General features: G+C 40.3%; 1 protein-coding gene across 1 annotated transcript in view; it reads left to right on the top strand.

Moving 5' to 3' along the window:
* ATP2B2 (ATPase plasma membrane Ca2+ transporting 2) overlaps positions 1-14,854 on the top strand; it is a 377,201-nt gene that overhangs the window by 97,725 nt on the left and 264,622 nt on the right. The window contains exon 2 of the mRNA XM_060271474.1: positions 1,896-1,948. The gene's annotated coding sequence lies outside the window, so the exon portion shown is untranslated. The remainder of the gene's footprint in view (positions 1-1,895; positions 1,949-14,854) is intronic.

Raw genomic sequence — 14,854 nt, 5'->3', positions numbered from 1 at the left:
ATTCCTTCAGTAGCACCTTAAAGACCAACTAAGTTTTTATTTTGGTATGAGCTTTCGTGTGCATGCACACTTCTTCAGATACATATTTCCTTGTAGACACTCAAATTTACATACTGTAAACAACACTGGGACATTCACATATGCGCTGCTGCTTGTTTAAGAATTTGTGAAGAATATTTGAAGTGTTAAGGATCTATCATCTGTCCAGGTGCTCACAGTGCTATGCAGGTGAGGGCCTCTGGCAGATGTCAACTCATCAGGGCTGCTGGCAGAGGCATGACTTGTCATTGTTCTGTATGATGTAGGAATCAGGCTTTAGTTGCTGGCACATACCCTTTGGAACTCCTTTCTGTTATGTATCAGACAGACACTATCTATATTCACTGGCAGAGGAAGAAGAGCCCCCAGCAGCGCGATCCCGGTGGGGTGTCATCGCGGCTGCCCCCCCCCCCGTGCTGGGCATCATGCTCCCACAGATGGTGTGCCACACCCCCAGGACATGTGCCAGCCCCGTCCCTGCCTGCTCTCCACCCCCTGGTGCCGGAGCATGAAGCTCCACCACTGTCTCTACTGCCTTTCTGCTGTCTATTGAAGACCTTCCTTTTTCAACAAGCCTTCAACAAGTTCTCTCTCTCTCTCCCTCCCTCCCCCTCCCCCCCTCTCTCCTATTATTTTACCTAACACTGAACAGAGAAGGTAGAAATAAGCTTTTGGTTTGTCGGTCCTCCATTTCAGTATAATCAGTCTTCCTCTGCTCTAAATCTCCAATCAGCGATTATTCCTTCTGCTCCCATAATCAGGCTATTTGTGTGCTGATCATTTGTCTCTACAGCAACTCACTATCATATTGCAATGCACTGCTGCTATTTTGAAATGGTGCCCAAATCATCATATTCATAGTTTATCTTTGAGGTGTTATGCTGTAACTTTACTTGGAATTATGTAAATCCACACAGTCAGCAAAACCACCTGAAAAAGGAAATCAATAAGTTTGGTTTTCTCTTGCAAGGTGTCTGACCACCGACATGTGCCTAATTATTCATGCTTTCTGCCAACTGTTATTAGGTGCTGAAAGGCATTCTGAATGTCTGCAACAAAAGGTTTAAATGGTCTAATCTTAACAACTGAAGCGCAACAAATTTTCACTGGCTATTTTTTTAAAATGACAACAACAACATTTTGGATTAACTCAGTTTCGATTAAATGTTAATTGAAACCAGAAAACAAACTGAAATAGCAGTAACCTTCCAATGCTTTGGAAACAGGCTGTATTGTATTGTACAGGTAGTGACTCTTGCAAACCTATGTCCTTTTAAAAGTGAAGTACTGTGGTATACAGTAACAGCTCTAGGTAATGCTGCACAAGGCAGCCCTGTTTAGGGAAGCTTTTAATGTTTAATAAATTATTGTATTTTAATACTTCTGTTGGAAGCCGCCCAGACTGGCTGGGGAAACCCAGCCAGATGGGCAGGATATAAATAATAAACTATTATTATTATTATTAAGCAGTATTTTACATCCGCAGTGAGACTCCCCCCCCCCAAAAAAATGCACTCCCAAATTTGCTCCAGAGGATCCCCTAACTCAATCTTGTATTCCTTATGAGATGAGAAAGAATAGGATAGAGTGAAATCCAGAAACACTCAGTGTGAGGTAGATTTCCCAAATACTGGGGTTGGGCGAAGCTCATGATATTCAAGATTTCAGTATCTGTGCTCTGTAATTGGAAAAAATATTTCTAGATCTTTGACCTAGATACATCTGAAGGCTGTTCTTGTTACTGCTGCTGCTTCCAATATGTTTCCTGAATTTCCTTTGCTATGAAACTTGCAGTGTTAAAATAGCAATTTGTCATTATCAGAGACTACAACTTGTTTGTTTATACTTTACTTTAGGACCTGCATACCATTGTATGAATACAAGGCAACCATTGGATTACATGCTTATGGTAAGTTTTCTATTTATTCAGCATGTTTCATGGTCTTGATGTCATTGCTTACATTCATTAACTATGCTCATTATGCTCATTGAGTGCAGTTTATCATTTAAATAATCCCTCGAAACCACTTGAAGAATATCTGAGACGGATACTTCCCAGCTTAAGTACATCCAATTAAGTATATCTTGGTGCTTTTTTTGGCTGTAGTACCATATATTTGGAATGCCATTGCCAAAGAGGAGCTTCTCTGTTGCCACCTTGGATATGTTTTTCTGTCCTTTTGTTGTTTTAATTGCTTTGAATGTTGCATTCTATTGCATTATTTTCATCCTGTTAGCTCATGCTGAACAACCAATTTAATTAATAAAAAAGTTATTCTATTTTTTTTTTTAAAAATATTTTTATTAATTTTCCAATTAAAACCAATTATATCACATTCAATATTTCAAATTATACACATATATATATCAATCAGACCGAATGTTATGCCAAATCAAATAAAAAAGTTATTCTAGTATTGTTGCAATGTTCAAGTTCAAAAACATATTAAATGTGCATTATTAGTATGCTGATATCATAAACTGCCTTGACATGGGAGTGGGGCCCTATGCACACAAAGGAGTCTCATAGGCTTAATAGAGCTGTTTACTACCCCTCCCCCATGCTTGCACACAGGTAACTCTGCTTTATCTCTCTCCCCCACCTTTGTGAATGCAATGAAGCAGTGCAAAGGATCATTAAGGGGAACAAGGGATCAGGGGGGCACTTCCACGTGGCAGCTTACTGTGGACAGTGCTGCTAAAGAATGCAAATTTCATGTCGTGTTTACATGACATTGCCTTCATCAAAAATGTTGATGCCCAATATTCTTTTCCCCCCATGCGATTCCAATTTACCATTTCTGTGCAAAATCCAATAACTAAAAAACTGAAACCATGTGGAAGTGGTAAGTCCAGATTAAACAGGGAATAAAAGTATGAAATCATGATTATCATTATTATATTCACAAGATGTCAATTGCAAAGAAGTGTGGTGCCAGCATATGATGAAATTGTACAATGGAGGCATGAGATGCACTTTGGTGGGGAGGTAATTCCACAACGTAGGGGCTGCTATGGAGAATGCCCTGTCCCAGGTCACTAGCCCAGAACCTCTGAGGGTGGTGGAACTACCAAGAGGGCTCCGAAGGGTGTAGCGTGGTTAGCTAGTGCCCGGGGCATGCATACACTGGGGGGGTAGGCTGCAGAGGGTGAACGGAGCATGATATGAATCTGTATCTGGTTAAATTAATTACTGGCGTAGGAGAGACTGAACACCTTTTAACAGCTGCTGTGCCCTTTTCAATAAATGGGCATAGCATTTATACTTAATATTGCAGGTTATATAGACACATGCAGTCTCTCTCTGTGTGTATGTGTGTGTGTTAAAAAATTAAATCAGTAACCCTTTTAAAAATCAATGAAGACACTGAAAACAATTTAAAATCACACACACACACACACACACACACACACACAGAGAGAGAGAGAGAAAGAAAGAAAGAAAGAAAGAGAGGCAACACACAACTCACACCCTACAAAAGCCTCTGAAGATTGCCCCAACAGCCGGTTAGCGGTCAAAGCCCTGCCTTAAAAAACAAATATTTGCATTAACAAAAGCAAAGCAGAGAAAGGGTCACCTTAGTTTCCTGTGATAATAATAATAATAATAATAATAATAATAATAATAATAATAATATATTATTTATACCCCGCCCATCTGGCTGGGTTTCCCTAGCCACTCTGGGCGGCTTACAACAGAAAAATGAAATAAAATAATCTATTAAACATTAAAAGCCTCCCTAAACAGGGCTGCCTTCAGATGTCTTCTAAAAATCTGGTAGCTGTTTTTTTCTTTGACATCTGATGGGAGGGCGTTCCACAGGGCAGGCGCCACCACCGAGAAGGCCCTCTGCCTGGTTCCCTGCAACTTGGCTTCTCGCAGGGAGGGAACCGCCAGAAGGCCCTCGGTACTGGACCTCAGTGTCCGGGCAGAACGATGGGGGTGGAGACGCTCCTTCAGGTATGCTGGACCGAGGTCATTTAGGGCTTTAAAGGTCAGCACCAACACTCTGAACACTGTGAAAGGGAGTTCCACAATCTGGGGCAGCCACTATGCTCAGTGTCCTCACCAGATGTGCCTTTGGAGGTGGTGGGACCAAAGCCCACCTGAAGATCTCAAAGTCTGGGTAGGCTCATATAGCCTGGACCCAAATTGTCAAATAGCCAAATCTTCAGATATTCAAATAGCCTGGACCTGAGCCATATAAGGCTTTATATATCATAATCAGCACTTTGATTTCTGCCCAGAAAGGGACCAGTAGCCAGTGGAGCTGTTGTAATAAAGAGCTGCTCTCCCAGTAACCAGCTCCAGTCAGCAATTTGTTCATTCATTGCAAGCATTTCAGCTTGCCAGATGGAATGATTCCCCATCTCCTCCCCCTTATGTGCTATTCTGGGCTTTTTTTGGGGGGGTGCAGAGTGGGTATGCAGTGGAAGGTGAGGCGGGAAAACCCCATTGTGCTAGTGGAAGTCCTGTGTGGGCTTCTACTAATGGGCCTTGTTAGTTGCATTTGGCCCATGGCTTTTACTGGAAGATGCACAGCGGACAAGCAGAAATTCATTTGCCATATAAATTGTGAGTTGACTTTTGGCATCTAAGAATAAAACAATATTGTGCCCTTTATCACATTGAATAATTGGACTGCTGCAATGTCATTTTCTTTCCTTTATTGGTGTGATGAATTTGTACCAGAGTGATGGTCAGGAATAGCAACCCTTTATATCCTAGTCATTAACCTCTTTCTGTGAAGATTGTAGACAGTAAACAGCTTTTCCTGGATGACAGGATAAGGATTGCTAGGATTGGGGAGGGGCAAGAGGAAGGCCAAGGTTTTAAGGCCAGCTGTGATCTTTTAATCTTCTTCACTGGTTCACTTTAAGTTCAGTCAGCCATTGGAAACTCCACATGAGACTGTCAGGGTAATTAATAGACTTATTTAGTGAAATTCCTTGATGTACTTTCCACCGGCCCATTTAGGTAGGAAGACACAAAAACCGAATCACATCATTTCCATTAGCAGCTAGAGGCAGTAATATTATAACAAAAAAAATTACACTAGGTTATGCTTTATTTATATGTCCCAAAGGGCCCCCAAAGGGATGAAAAGCTTATTAATACAAAATAAATATGCACTAAAAGCACAATAAACAAAACAAAACAAAACAATCAGAACAATATAAATGAGTAAAGTCATAAAATGGCCAATAACCATGCAGCTTTCTATTAGGAATGCCAGTTAATCCTTTGGAAAAGAAACAGAAAAGACACACACCACAAATCAAGCCACACTTATTGTGTACACACTCCCCTCTTGTCGGTCACCTGGCAGGCACAGGTTCCACCAACAGGTTCTTACCCTGGGACAGAAACAACTCTTCTCTCCCACTGCAGCCAACCATTTGTGGAAGTGCATGCCTTCTGAGAAAATAATATACTATTTAAAGTTAGGTTGTTGGAGATGAAGGGAATTTCTTGGGTTTGTTTGATATGTTGATTCCATGACTAGATTCCAGCTAAAGTGGACCAAGGTGGGAGAAGCAGCAAGTCCTCAGAGGGAAGCCAGGAGATGGAAGAAGATTGTTCAGCTAGGCACTCTCAGTTCATAAAAGAGTTTAGAAAGAAGGAGAGAAACAGGTTTTCAGAATTAGAGCCAGTGCTTTGTTTCTTAAAAAAAAAAGTGTTTAGGGACACTCTTATTTTCTTACTCATATTGAAATACTGCCCCTCAATGAGGCCAAACTTAGATTCACAAAATGTTTAGGGGTATGTGTACCCTTGCGTTCCCCCAGAAAAAAAAGCACTGATAAGAGCTATAAATAGCAAGCAATGAGAACAAAGGATAACAGAAAGGAATTAAAAATGGATTCTTCATGAACGACAAGAGGAAAATGTTAACATGCCACCATCTGCTCCAACCTGGTGCCCTTTAGATGTAGTTCAACAACAATTCAGAGAGCCCTAGCTGATCAGGCCTCTGTGAAAGGTCAACCAGGTCCATACAATTAGTTTTACTCAGTTTTTGCTATATAAAAATGGTGGCATTCTCAATATTTTTCTTATGCAGGTCATTTTTGGGATGTAAGAAGGAAGAGGCAATAATGCTGCCAGCTTAATTCATGCTTGTCCTCTTCATTTCCAAGACTGGAATGCAGAACCAAATAAACTTTACTAGGCTATTCTTCAGACTGAGACTGAAGGGATAATTCATTTTATCTTGCCAATTTGTCTGTAATAGTTTTTAAAAGGAGAAAAAAAATTCAAATAAAAAGCAGTATTAGGTGCTTGGCAAAGAAAACGCTATTTTGCTCAAAGGCAATTCTAAACCAGAGAATTAGTTTTCTGCATAATCAGATCACAATAGTTGAAAGCATTGTTCTCCTCCTCATTACATCCCACAAATTATGATGCCAAGGACACATGCTCCCACAACTGAGTCATTTCAGGGGAGTTCCAGTGGCTGAGATCCAACAAAACATGGTGGTGCGGAAGCAGATCGCACTCAAGGTTGTAGGTTTCTTACAAATTTCTACTGTGGCTGTTCTTCAGTGTTGAAGAGACAACATTGCAAAATGCAAAGTATGCATGGGCATAGCTTTGTTGGCTTCTAGAAATTACCAATCATATGTGGCTGCACATATAAATTCTAACCAAATACATGTGTGTATTTACTGTTCACTATGGGTAGTGGTGTTTTTTGAAAACTCAGCAAATTATTGTTTTTCAACATTTTCAATCAGTGGATAGAAACTTAGAATGTTTTTTTTTTGGATTTTTAAAAAACTGGGAGCATATTTACCAAAAGTTAGGTAGGTCAGTAAGGTAAATTGATACCACTAAACAAGAACCTCCAAGAATTGTGTGATATCCCCCAAATTAGGGGCATACTTCTGGTCTGTGTTTTATGTGTTCCAGTCCAGGTTTTACATAAAGCTCAAGAGCTCTGGAGACCAGCTTGAAGTAGCTGAAGTAAAAGACTTCTGGTGAGCATTTTCTCATGTCTAATACAGTGATACCTTTAGTTACAAATGCCTCAGGTTACAAACTCCGCTAACCTGGAAGAGTTACCTCGAGTTAAGAACTTTGCCCCAGGATGAAAACGGAAATCGTGTGCTGGCGGCGCAGTGGCAGCAAGAGGCCCCATTAGCGAAAGCACGCCTCTAGTTAAGAACAGTTTCAGGTTAAGAACGGACCTCCGGAACAAATTCAGTTTGTAAGTAGTGGTACCACTGTATGTGTTTGAGAAAGGGCTGCCATATGCCTGGAATTTCTTGGACATTACTGGGATTTCAAAGGCGGAATTGACATCTGGGGGGAATTTCCAAAAGGTGATGCTTTGTCCTGGATCTTAGGCAAGTCAATTGAAAAAAGCCCAACAACTTTCGGGATGTCATGGTTTTTACTTTTTGAACTTTAGCAACCCTAGTTTGAGATTGTTCAGATTAAAGTGGTTTGGACACCGTATTTCATGTAAAGAATGCAAAACCTCCAATAATGTTGGGAATTTTTTATTTATAATTAAATATGACCAACATTTGTGATGTGAGCTTCAATACAGTTCAACACAAATTTGTATGATCTTTCTTTTCTTTTTTAAACCAGTAACTAAGGTTACTTGCCCCTTCAAAAATCCCAAACATTAAAGGAAACCAAACAGTAATAACATCCCCTTCTCTATCACAGGATACAGTAATGTACCATTAATTATCAAAGCCTAGTAGATAACCAGTTGCAAGAGAGGTGGTTCTGATAAAAGACACCACTTTATTATGGGTTTATAGTCTGTTCTCTGAGAGTACAGCAGCAACAACTATGAATACCAAACTGGATGGCTCTGAAAGGAAATAAAAGTATTAGTTAGCATTTTAACATCTCATTAATTTTAATAGATTTGTTATTTTCAAAACTTGACCAGGTGTTATAATTCATCTTCTGAATTATGATTTATGGAATTAGTAGATTCTCATTATCCGAAGTCATTTCCTTTACTTTTAATTTGCTGTAATGTAATTTCAATTAGATTTAGTCTTGAAAAACTGACTGCAATTTATGTGTCTGATGTAGGAAAACAATAAAACATACTTCCCCTCCATAATACAACAATTAAGGCTTGCCATTGTTTCATGACTTGGCTTAAAACTAGACACAGAGGCATAGCAAGCCCAGGTGGTACCCGGTGCGGAATTTTTTTTTGTCACCCCCCCACGGCTCTGGCTCTGGTGAAAACTGAAAAACATGAATTGCAAAAAAAACTAGAGCTTACAGAACAAAATTGACTTCAGATATGAAATCAGCATTGAAAGAACATATAAGAACAGTTGAAAAATCTCATGCAACAGAAAAAAAATGTTCCCCAGTGGGGGGCGCCGAGTATCACCCCCCCTCCAGGGTGGCACCTGGGGCGACCCGCCCCATCTCTCCCCTTGCTACGTCACTGACTAGACATGTTCCACAGGATCACTATTTTGTTAGGGTTATCTTAAAGTTATTGTTGTTGTTGTTGTTGTTGTTGTTGTTGTTGTTGTTGTTGTTGTTATTATTATTATTATTATTATTATTATTATTATTATTTTGTTGTTAATTTTACTATTACATGTTTAAATCACCCTTCATCTGTTTAGATCCCAGGTGGTTTATAAAACAATGAAATAAATGCAAGCATATCACAAAACAAATAATAAAACTTATTGGGGCAGAGTCTACTAAATAGTTGTGCTAGCAGGAGCCATTACAGTGAGTGCTGCTAGTGTGACAGGGCTCCCCCCCCCAATGACTCCACCCCAAATTGGCTCATGAAGGTTAGGAGTACTCCGAGAACAGTGTGCAGAGGGAGGGGAGATGGTGCAGTGCACTGATGGAATTCCACCCAATCAAACCATATAAAATAACCTACAGTCATAACCAGTATCAGCACAGCAGGGACAGCATACTGGTTGTTGCCCTCCAGCAAACCTTAAACTCTCAAAGGCCTGAAGGAAAAGATGCTTGAGGAATATAAGGCTTGAGATTGTTTTCCAGTCAACTGGATTCTGCAGTCTGTATGCAGATATGTAGAACAGCAAAACACTGAAGCAACGACCAATATTGCACAAGCAAAACCAACCAACAGCAGTTTGACTCTTGTTTTAATTTGACTGTAGACAAACTTGGGCTTCTCCTTAGCAGCTTTCCACAAAGCTATTGCCATACTTCTGCTGCAACATCCATGCAGTTTCATCCAGGGCCGGCTCTAAGGCAAGGCTGGGTGGCGCAATGTGCCAGGGTGCCGGACCGCCAGGGGGGCGCCACGTGCTGCGCCCGCCAGACAGCCGCACTGCGAAATGGGGTGGGGCGCTGGAGGGATCTTCGCACCACGGTGCCAGGGCACCAGATACGCTTAAGACGGCCCTGGTTTCATCAGAAGCAATATGTATACTTGGACAGCGCAGTGCTGTTTGTGGCAAGGCAGAGGATAGGCTTCATGCGGTACCTGTCCCTGGGACTTATATGGACACCACCACGCTCTACCACTCACACAAAATGCAGGGAGCTGCCTCACACCTTTTGGCAATAACTGTGATAATAATTAATCATGCATTTCCTGATTTTTTGGTAAAGGATAAGAGATGGTTGTGTACCTGTGCTGATTTGAACATACAAAGTATATTGTAAAGGTTGGGATATCTCTTCTGATTTCCTCCCAGTGCAAATACCAGTGTTAGAAGAGAAATTTTCCCTAGATGTTCAGGGGAATGGAAAGGGTAAAAATTCCCATACCTACTACAGTGATTTTGATCATTATTTGTCTCCAGCTGATACTGTTTCCATTTATTTTAAAATATGTATTAAATACAAAGTTGTATTTAAAGTTTCAAAGTTGCATTTAATATCATGTGTGCTTCCCACCCACCCCCTCCCAATGTTGTGACTCTACCTCCTATCAGCCCCAGAGAAATTGATTGGAATGATATGCCATTCATGAAATAGCAATTACACAAATGACTTTTAAAAAGAAAATAACAAGCATAGGGGTCCAGTCTGAATTTGTATCCCTTTGCGGTCACACTCTGGTTCAGCTCTCTGTGCTTGCTTTCTGCTTTTAAAAAATTATTCACACAACAATGTCTAGTTTACTTAGTCTCTTAAGTTAAGAAAGTGGTCAAAACCAGTGTGAACAATCTAAAAGTCTTCTATGGCAACCACAATGGGAATATGAATGGCATTCTATTTATATGCAAAGTAGGAATTCAACATAGAAAGAGAGTTTTCTGAATGTGACACACTGCATATGTATTATGAATGTATATGAAAGCAAGATGAAAGAGTTACTGGAGCATTATAGAATTAATACCTACTTTATTTAGAAAAATAAATGGCAGCTTGTCAGAATGTTAACCAGATAGTTAGGACCATATGGTCCCTTCAGATCTCACAGTATAGAGGAATCTTAACAGGCCACATGCCATGGAGAAACATTGTGGGAGGGAAGCAAGGTCAGGTGAGCAGATGGGAAGCTAGAAAATCTGTGAGGTGACCCCCAACTGCTTATGTCTCAGTTTCTCCACTTTGTCTACAGAATAGCTAAGCAACACAGGGAGAAGAGAGTTTTTTAAGGCACATATCCCCTTTAGGCATCTACTTAAAAGGGTTTAACCTGTTTTTAGAACAAGATTTTTTTCTCCTTTACTTGACTGATGAACAAATTTATTTAGAAATAACTTTTCTGTGCACCCCAAGGCTGACGTGGCCTCCAGCCTTCAACTTCTGGAACATTGCAACCTAGTTATTTCTGTAGATCCTTTGAATTATCAATAATAATATTGTTACCCCCATCTTTGAGCAATAAGAGATTCCAAGGGTCCCATGCCTACTCAGGGTTTGGTTTCCTTGGAATGAAGTTCAGCAGGGACTGTGGTGTCTTAAATATATATGGTTTTTATGTACTCATATATACAACCTGAATCTAGGACTGAGGAACCCCAGCATTAACGCCTCAACAGATCTTGCTTCTCCCTCAACCACAGCCTTGCAGACAAGACAAGAGACAAAAATTTGGCACCTCCTGCCTCCCACCTTATGTTCTGCTCAATTCACTACACCATAGTTGTGGCATCCTGTAGCACCCCCAGACTCAGCGCCCGGTGCTGATCTATGCAATCCATACAAGAGCCTTATACAATGAGGGATGCATTTGCAGTCCTCATGCCTCAACTTCATTCCCCCACTGTGGGTGTGCCTGTTGATTGTTTGTGAGTTAGTGGTATGTAATGTAGTCATTAAGTCAACATGCCTCTGCTCCATATAGTTGCAGTGGATCTCAAAGGTGAGGTATGTAGTATGAAACACCTGAGGTCAGCACAACAAAGCTTTGCTGTACAGTACATGCCTCAAGCTGTTCAGTGTCATCTACGTTATTACTTCTGTTATATGACAGACTCTGCAAATGATCCCCTTTACTCCCCGACATCCTGCCTTAAGCCCCCCCCCATGAAGTAAGAAATCAACCAATTCAGTTTTCAGTTGTCTTCTTTCTCTGTCATTTGTTCTCAAGTACTTCTAGGCCATTTTACTGTTATAAACATAAAACCTCTTTTTCCTTCTATGTGCCAACTGAATTGTAATGTAACATTGACAATAATACTACTGCACAAATACAGTGCCAATTACAATGAATGTTATAGTACTATACAGGTCACTCAATAGATATTCAGAAGCTAATAGCTAATTTGCTTTACTGCTGTCATAAAAACAACAACCACATATCAGTAAAACAGCACAAAATATGTAGGCAATTCTAAAACTAAAATTCCTTTAATAAATAAAGCTGTGAGAGACAGATTAGATGATTAATGTATGAACATAGCTCCCACTGATATTCATGGGAGCTGCTTTGCACTGCCTGATATATGTTTACAAATACTTTTTATGGCACTCTAATGAAAGCTTAGCTAAGTTTGATAATAAGTAAATTCCATTATTTCATAAGCCATTGACATTTGAGCTTATTTAGAACACAGGTGGGTAAAGTTTAGCATTTTACTATTTGTCTTTAGTAAGCAGGATAAATAAACAGATTAAGTTCTAGATTTAATGAGGTAATTACAGTTTCCCCCTTGCCGTATATCAGGTAGGAGAGAAACTCATTCAGAAAGAATGAAAACACACTTCCACCTCAATCTAAGTTTGATTCCCAGGAGCCCTGTATTTGTTCTTTTTCATTTTCTCACTGATGGACACAATACTTCTATTGGGCTGGTCACTGGTGTCATTTTCATGTCACGGTAAACAAAACTATGGCTTACCAGAATTGCATGAACATGCTAGCTCCTGGAGAGCAGCTCATACCCACTTTACTCTTCAAACAGTATGGCAAGGCAGCAAGGCCAAGGTTTGGCTTAGCCTGCATCAAACATGGGGTTGGTCTCTCTTCTCTGTAACCACAGGACTTCAAGGATTAAACTGTTCATGTTTGTATGGAATTAGATCCCACTGTTAGCACTAGTCCTGTGGTAGTGTCCAGAGTACCAACTAGTTGGGTTTCAATTGTTGTGGCCTAAGGATGTGGGATGCGGGTGGTGCTGTGGGTTAAACCACAGAACCTAGGGCTTGCCAATCAGAAGGTCGGCGGTTCGAATGCCCACGACGGGGTGAGCTCCCGTTGCTCGGTCCCAGCTCCTGCCAACCTAGCAGTTCGAAAGCACGTCAAAATGCAAGTAGATAAATAGGTACCGCTACAGCAGGAAGGTAAACGGCGTTTCCATATGCTGCTCTGGTTCGCCAGAAGTGGCTTTGTCATGCTGGCCACATGACCTGGAAGCTGTACGTCGGCTCCCTTTACCTTTAACTTTAAGGATGTGGAGAAGTTGCTTGAAGGAGTTTGGCATATCACATGGATTTTTGACCCTTGTCCTTCTTGGCTAATAAAAACTAGCCAAACGGAAGTGATTGGGCAAGGCCAGGCTGTGGTTAATGCCTTGTTGTGGTGATTGAGAAAGTGCTAGCAGCCTAAATGAGGTGTCATTATGCTCCTTCCTTGAAAGGATCCTGTGGACTCAGAAGTGTCAGGCCAGCTGCAGATGTCACCTTTTGTTTCAAGGTGGTCCAGAAGGTGGTCATACTTGAAGGAAATGGATAATGTGGACCAATTTCAATCTGGCTTGAGCCCTGGTTTTGACACTGAAACTGCCTTGCTCCCCCTAATCAATGACATTTGACAGGAAAGAGGCAGGGGGAGTGCAACCCTGTTAATTCTCTTTGGTCTCTCAGTAGCATTAAATATCATGCTCTCCTCCTGGAGCACTTAGTTGCCCATGCACTGAACTCTGATGGTGAAATTCAAGGCCCCGTTCTCCTTTCTTACAGGTTTTTCTCTTCAAACAGAACAGTCTTTTACCCTCAGAAGATTCTGCCAAATAGTGAGGACTGTTCTCTGCCAGCCCCACAAATAGAGGACTGTTCTGCATAAAGCAGGTCACATGACTACCATAACAGTTATAGCCACTGTGAGTCAGTATGTATAAGTGAACTGGACAGAAGTACAGCTGTTCCAGGATTCATTGCAAGTGGTTTGTCAAGAGGGTAGGAATACCCCCTTTACTTTCTTCAAACAGCATAGAGGGGCCCTCAACTTTCGAGCAACACTCCCCTGTCCAATTTCATAGTACAGTATGCAAAATTAGTTTACTGTCTTCTTTGTTAATAAAAATCAATAGATTAAACTAAACAGTTCGTTCTTTAGTTGTATGTATATACAACATTTTTCATTTGTATGACTAGGAAGGAGATATTCTAATGATTTGAATGCATGGGCTATCTAGCCTTGTCTGAAAAATGCAAAGCTACCTAAAACATTATGGATTTCCCTATAAGCTTCACTCTGCACTACTACTACCATATGAAAGTTTTAGCTTACAGAGGCCAGAGCAATGTACTATGCGATGTTTCTTGTAGTAGTATTGTGAAAGACTGCGGCGGGGGCTCATAGCATTGTAAAGCTATTCCTAGAATAAAGCATCTTACACTGACATATAGAAGATTATAGGTTCTTTTGTAAGGCTGAGGAGTATAAGAACAATTTGAAAGAAGCCTGGGATATATTAAATTTAAAATTCCTTCTGCTGGGAAAGATCTTGGGAATTACAGTTGATAAAGCCCTGACCTACAATTGACAAAGCTCTGAGCCAGAGAAAATGGAGAGATCTTGCTGAGGTTTTATAGGCCTGTCCTATGTTTCTTTTCCCCAAAATTTATTCAGCAGTGAGAAGTTGGTCATTCTATCAAAGCTGCACACATTTATGCCTGTGTCCTACTTTTTATTTTATATAAAATATCCACAGGCAACTTCTCTATTAAATCAATACTCAAAACAGCTTTCAATAAAATCAATAACGATAATTGTGACTTACACAGAGGGGATCAATAACATTTAAGTAGGATGAAATTAACAGTTAATAAACAACAATGATAAAATTACATTTTTTATTTAAAAGATTTTGAGATCGCCTTACATGACAATGTAGGCAAAATCAAAACACAATTCAAATAAGAGGTCATCAGCTAAAACACAAATTATAAATAACAAATTTGTGATCACAATTTGTTTTTAAACTGTTTTTCATGTTGTTGTCATCTGTTCTGTTGTTGGGACCTTAGAGTGAAGGGCGGACAACAAATTAAATTAATAAAAATAATAATCACCACCACCAGTGGACAACATCTACAGTGTAATAAAATCTTTAAAACAATGTATAAAGGTAAAGGGACCCCTGACCATTAGGTCCAGTCGTGACTGACTCTGGGGTTGCGGCGCTCATCTCGCATTATTGGCCGAGGGAGCCG

The sequence above is a fragment of the Zootoca vivipara genome, chromosome 2, assembly GCF_963506605.1.
Source record: "Zootoca vivipara chromosome 2, rZooViv1.1, whole genome shotgun sequence".
NCBI classification, from domain to species: domain Eukaryota; kingdom Metazoa; phylum Chordata; class Lepidosauria; order Squamata; family Lacertidae; genus Zootoca; species Zootoca vivipara.
This window is presented reverse-complemented; position numbering and strand designations above follow the sequence as displayed.